This window comes from Mandrillus leucophaeus, unplaced genomic scaffold, assembly GCF_000951045.1.
Source record: "Mandrillus leucophaeus isolate KB7577 unplaced genomic scaffold, Mleu.le_1.0 Scaffold217, whole genome shotgun sequence".
NCBI classification, from domain to species: Eukaryota; Metazoa; Chordata; class Mammalia; order Primates; family Cercopithecidae; genus Mandrillus; species Mandrillus leucophaeus.
The window spans coordinates 844,600-851,363 of NW_012102221.1; positions in this window are offsets into that span (position 1 = coordinate 844,600).

The following is a 6,764-nucleotide window of genomic DNA, read 5'->3' on the forward strand; positions in this document are numbered from 1 at the left end:
TGATGCCTCCAGCTTTGTTCTTTTTGCTTAGGATTGTCATGGCTATACAGGCTCTTTTTTGGTTCCATATGAAATTTAAAGTAGTTTTTTCTAATTCTGTGAAAAAAGTCAATGTTAGCTTGATGGGGATAGGATTGAATCTATAAATCACTTTGGGCAGTATGGCCATTTTCAGAATACCGATTCTTCCTAACCATGAGCATGGAATGTTTTTCCATTTGTTTGTCTTCTCTCTTATTTCCTTGAGGAGTGGTTTGTAGTTCTCCTTGAAGAGGTCCTTCACATCCCTTGTAAGTTGTATTCCTAGGTATTTTATTCTCTTTGTAGCAATTGTGAAAGGAAATTCACGTATGATTTGGTTCTGTGTTTGTCTATTGTAGCTGTATAGCAATGCTTGTGATTTTTGCACATTCATTTTGTATCCTGAGACTTTGCTGAAGTTGCTTATCAGCTTAAGGAGATTTTGGGCTGAGACAATGGAGTTTTCTAAATATACAATCATGTCATTTGCAAACAGAGACAATTTGACTTCCTCTCTTCCTATCTGAATACCCTTAATTTCTTAATCTTGCCTGATTGTCCTGGCCAGAACTTCCAATATTATGTTGAATAGGAGGGGTGAGAGAGGGTATCCTTGTCTTGTGCTGGTTTTCAAAGGGAATGCTTCCAGCTTTTGCCCATTCAATATGATATTGGCTGTGGGTTTGTCATAAATAGCGAGATATGCTCCATCAATACCTAGTTGACTGAGAATTTTTAGCATGAAGGGTTGTTAAATTTTATTGAAGGCCTTTTCTACATCTATTGAGATAATCATATGGTTTTTGTTTTTGGTTCTCTTTATGTGATGGATTACGCTGATTGATTGCATATGTTGAACCAGCCTTGCATCCCAGGCATGAAGCCGACTTGATCGTGGTGGATAAGCTTTTTGATGTGCTGCCGGATTCAGTTTGCCAGTATTTTAGTGAGGATTTTCACATCGATGTTCATCAGGGATATTGGCCTAAAATTCTCTTTTTTGTGTGTCTCTGCCAGGCTTTGTTATCAGGATGATGCTGGCCTCATAAAATGAGTTAGGGGGGATTCCCTCTTTTTCTATTGTTTAGAATAGTTTTAGAAGGAATGGTACCAGCTCCTCTTTGTACCTCTGGTAGAATTCGGCTGTGAATTTGTCTGGTCCTGGACTTTTTTTGGTTGGTAGGCTATGAGTTACTGCCTCAATTTCAGAACTCATTATTGGTGTATTCAGGGATTCGACTTTTTCCTGATTTAGTCTGGGAGGGTGTATGTGTCCAGGAATTTATGCATTTCTTCTAGATTTTCTAATTTATTTGCTTAGAGGTGTTTATAGTATCCTCTGATGATCGTCTGTGGGATCAGTGGTGATATCCCCTTCACCATTTTTTATTGTGTCTATTTGATTTTTCTCTCTTTTTTCTTTATTAGTTTGGCTAGCACTCTATTTTGTTAATCTTTTCAAAAAACCAGCTCCTGGATTCATTGATTTTTTAAAGGGCTTTTTGTGTCTCTATCTCCTTCAGTTCTTCTCTGATCTTAGTTATTTCTTGCCTTCTGCTAGCTTTTGAATTTGTTTGCTCTTGCTTCTCTAGCTCTTTTGTGATGTTAGGGTGTCGATTTTAAATCTTTCTCACTTTTACCTGTGGGCATTTAGGGCTATAAATTTCCCTCTAAACACTGCTTTAACTGTGTCCCAGAGATTTTGGTACGTTGTGTTTTTGTTTCCATTGGTTTCAAAGAACTTATTTATTTCTGCCTTAATTTCATTATTTACCCAGTAGTCATTCAGGAGCAGGTTGTTCAGTTTCCATGTAATTGTGCAGTTTTTAGTGAGTTTCTTAATTCTGAGTACTAATTTGATTGCACTGTGGTCTGAAAGATTGTTTGTTATGATTTCCATTTTTTTGCATTTGCTAAGGAGTGTTTTACTTCCAATTATGTGGTCAATTTTAGAATAAGTCCGATTTGGTGTTGAGAAGAATGTATATTCTGTTGATTTGGGGGGGGAGAGTTCTGTAGATGTCTATTAGGTCTGCTTGGTCCAGAGCTGAGTTCAAGTCCTGAATATCCTTTTTAATTTTCTGTCTTGTTGATCTGTCTAACATTGACAGTGGGGTGTTAAAGTCTCCCACTATTATTGTGTGGGAGTCTAAGTCTGTTTGTAGGTCTCTAAGGACTTGCTTTATGAATCTAGGTGCTCCTGTATTGGGTGCATATATATTTAGGATAGTTAGCTCTTCTTGTTGCATTGATCTCTTTACTATTATGTAATGCCCTTCTTTGGAATTAGACTTTATTTTTAACAGACAGATGGCATTGTGAATCCTAATGCTTGTTAGGTTGCCTTCTGTGAGCTGTTCTAAAGGATAAAGAACTAAAGGAAGCACTCCAAGATCATTTCTACACTTTCCAGCAGCATCAGCAGGAGTGTGAAATAATTCTTCCTTTCAGTCTGCTTACTTGTACTTGGTTGGTCTATTATGCTATATAAAGATGACCAAAAAAAGCATACTTTGAGTGTGGTGCCTGTCACATCCCAGACTGTGAAAGGGTACTAGACTGTTTGCTAAAGGATATGATTTTGCCCTTTGTCTTAATGAGCAGTTGGAAGATTGCAAGGCATGAAATGGGGTGACAGGGAATTAATGCATGTTCACCTACAGCCAACAGTGTTCTACATTTAGTTATTTTCTCTTCCTTTGAACCTGCCACAGTCATGTTAGAAAAACAATGATCTGATTTCAGAATATGAGGGAGAATGTATGAACCAGAAATGTAGTGCCGTATGTAAGCACGAAGCTCTTTCTATGAACCAGCATTTTTCACTCTCTCCATTTTCTTTTTCTTCTGCAGTCACAGTTTAACTGTGTAATTACTCAGAGTTTATTTTTAAAATAAGCAAGTACTCCCTCTTTGAAAACATAAGCTGCTGCAGAAATATAGATGATACTGTTATTTTGGCTATAATTATTACAGGGGTTGAGATTTCCGTGTAGAATCACACTAGAGTCGGTGATATCCAAAAGGTTAGTGGAGCCATGAATGACAACAAGCCAAGCAATTAGGTGGAATTGCAAAAAGTGTGAATCAATAATATTCAAATAGCATTTATTGAGCACCTCTTTTTTCCTTTCTTTCTTTCTTTTTTTTTTTCTGATGGAGTCTTGCTCTTGCTCTCTGTTTCCCACGCTAGTGTGCAGTGGTGCAATTTTGGCTTACTGAAACCTCCACCTGCAGGGCTAAAGTGATCCTCCCATCTCAGCCTCCCTGGTAGGTGGTACTACAGGCACGTGCCAACATGCCTGGCTAAATTTTTTGCCTTTTTAGGAGAATCGGGGTTTCACCATGTTGGCTAGGCTGGTCTGGAAGTCCTGGGCTCAAGTGATCCACTCACCTCGGCCTCCCAAAACGCTGGGATTACAGGTGTGAGCCACCACGCCCAGCCTTGAGCACCACTTCTGTGGCAGGACTGTACTGACGTTCATTTCTAAGGAGGGTTACCAGATTAGCCAAAGCCAAAACAAAATAAAAAAATGAAGCAAAACAAGAAAATCAACGAAAAATACAAGAGGACACCCAGTTAAATAGTAATTTGAATTTCAGATTAACAATGTATCTTTTTTTGGTATAAGTATGTCCCAAATATTGCATAGACATACTGAAAAATGATTTTCTGTTTACCTGAGATTCATGCTAAATTGGGCATCCTGTATGCTGTCTGGCAATTCTTTTTTTTTTTTTTTTGAGAGGGAGTCTCGCTCTGTCCCCCAGGCTGGGATGCAGTGGCCGGATCTCAGCTCACTGCAAGCTCCGCCTCCCGGGTTTATGCCATTCTCCTGCCTCAGCCTCCTGAGTAGCTGGGACTACAGGCGCCCGCCACCACGCCCAGCTAGTTTTTTGTATTTTTTAGTAGAGATGGGGTTTCACCGTGTTAGCCAGGATGGTCTCGATCTCCTGACCTCGTGATCCGCCCGTCTCAGCCTCCCAAAGTGCTGGGATTACAGGCTTGAGCCACCGCGCCCGGCCGGCAATTCTATTTAAAAGATAAAAAGCCTGAATCCCTGAGCCTGAGATGCTCCCTGTAGCAAGGGGGTCAGCATGTCAATGCTGCTGGTTAGAGCTGCATGGAGTGGAGCAACATACTTTGTCAGCACAGTGTAAGGTGTCAGCTAACACACTTAGCCCATCCTTTTTCTTTCTCTCGCTGGAAACGTGTCCATTGGCTGCTCAAAAATATTTAGCTGGTGCTGAGATTCTTCAATTCTACCTAACACTGATTCCCTCTCACCCAAATCTACTCTTACCAAGAGAAGGTTCTCAAAAAATGGCACAGAATTGGAAGTGAATAAATCAGTTTAATCTGAATAAGATTATGAAATTATGGGAATTTTCCTTCCCTCGGCGTGTGTAACTAGGAAGCTTCTGAAGTCATATGATGCTAGATTCTGATTTTAGCCAGCACGTAGCACAAAAGCAAAAACTCTTAACTGACTTGGAAGTTTTATCTAGTCATGTGTTTTGCTTCTTACCTTTCAGAAACGGATGGGACCATTGTAACTGCATCTCTATATTTTATCCTGAGAACGCCCACAAGCAGTAGCAGGTTCCTTATCCAGATGCTGAATTTCTGTCTTGCACTCAGGATTGCCAGACGGTTGCCCCTCAGACAGAGAGGTGGAAGTAGCATGTTACGGGAGTTAGAATCTCTAAACTCCGGCCCTTACCTCTGCCTAATTTACTAGCTGGCTTGGTTCTTAGTGCACATTGGCAAAATCTGGTTGGTTCTTCCGCTGGTGTCACTTGGGATCATTCATGTGGTGGTGTCACTGGATGACTCAACTGAAGCTGGAGGTTCCGGGATGGCCTTGCTCACGTCTGTCTTTTGGCTGCCAGCTAAGGCACCCTGTGTTTTCTCCACATGACTTCTCATTCTCCAATAGGGTAGACGGGCCATCTTCATAGCAGAGCGATTTCAAACAAAAGCTGCAAAACCTCTTCAATGCCTAGACTTAGAACTGGCAAGATGTCACATCTATTACATTCTGTTGGCCTAAGCATTCTGTTGGCCTCAGGTCAGCCAAGATTCAATGTGGGATGCATTTAGGGAGATGTCTTCCATTCAAGGCCATCTTGTAACAATCTACAGATACCTAAACTGAGACACAGAATGCTTAAATAACTTGCCTTAGATCATATTATTTTTAAGTAGTAGAAAAACGTTTTAAATCCATATAGGCCTTTCATTGTTACTTCAGGCCACAGATTATTTCAATCGTGTTGCTATTTATCCAACATAACTTCCTAGAAGGATAACAATTATTTAGGTGCATAAATTCTCATATTTTTGTTTTTAAAATCACTTTATAATTATTCTTGGAATTCCCATTTATTTAAAAAGCTACTTATGGAGAATTTTAAGCAATTATAATTAATACCTAATGTCCTACACTTTGGTTTAAATGCCAAAAAAAATAGAAAAACATGGATTCACACTTATATCTTTATTTTTGCCTTTATAAAAATAAAGGATGAGTTAAATGATACGGAATAAATTGCATCAATTCATTCCATCTAGAACAAGGTGAATGGGAGTGGAGGAAGAATGGTAGACAATCTATCTTTGATTCATAAAAAAAGACTAAGAAAAGCTAGTCCACAACTGCAGCTAATTCTAAGAAATGCATTACAAAAATGTTCTTAGCTAGTCTTTAATGGGTTTAGGTGTGCATTTTGAGACTGAAATGCATAATTGGAAATGATTTCTCCAAGCAAACAAAATTTCATATCCTAGTCCATTAAGTTTTGGACCAGTACATGTGATGAGACAGATGCAATATCATCTTTTAACATGTTAGGAAAAATATTGGCATATTTAATGCAAATGAAAAAAACTGTTCAGATATGTAATGCAAACCGAAAGGAGTATTTACTGATAAGGTTGACTAGGCATTTCTACTTTGAGATACAAATCCAACCTAAAAAAATTAATTTAAAACACTTATTAAGTGCTCCAAAGTTGACCTAACTTTTCTTTATCAAGTGTTAAAAAAGGATAACTAGTTTCATTTTGACTGGTCATTGATTATTTATAAATTGCTTCCTTTCTCCAAATGGAATTGCATATTTTTTGTATGTGATTCTATTTAGATTTGTATACAAGGGAGCAAATCAAAGAAGAAGTTACACTGAAAAAGGTTTCAAAGAAACAAGAAAAGTAGAAAACTTCTAGGGCTATGTGGAATTTTCAAAATTTGTGAGATGTCAAAGTTTGCAATTTGAGGCAAAGAAACAATACCGTATTTACTCATTTCTTGGAGATAAGATTCTGATCTTTGGAATTGAAGCAGATAGAGACACAAAAAAACCTTCAAAAAATCAGCAAATTCAGGAGCTGTTTTGTTTTTGAAAAAATTAATAAAGTAGATAGACTGCTAGATAGGCTAAAGAAGAAAAGAGAGAAGAATCAAATAGACACAATCAGAAATGGTAAGGGGTATATCACCACTGACCCCACAGAAATACAAACAACCATCAGAGACTGCTATATACAGCTCTATGCACATAAACTAGAAAATCTAGAAGAAATGAATAAATTCCTGGACACATATGACCTCCCATGACTGAACCAGGAAGAAACTGAATCCCTCAATAGACCAATAATGAGTTCTGAAATTGAGGAAGTAATAAATAGCCCATTAAACAAAAGAAGAGCCGAGGACCAAAGGATTTACAGCAGAATTCTA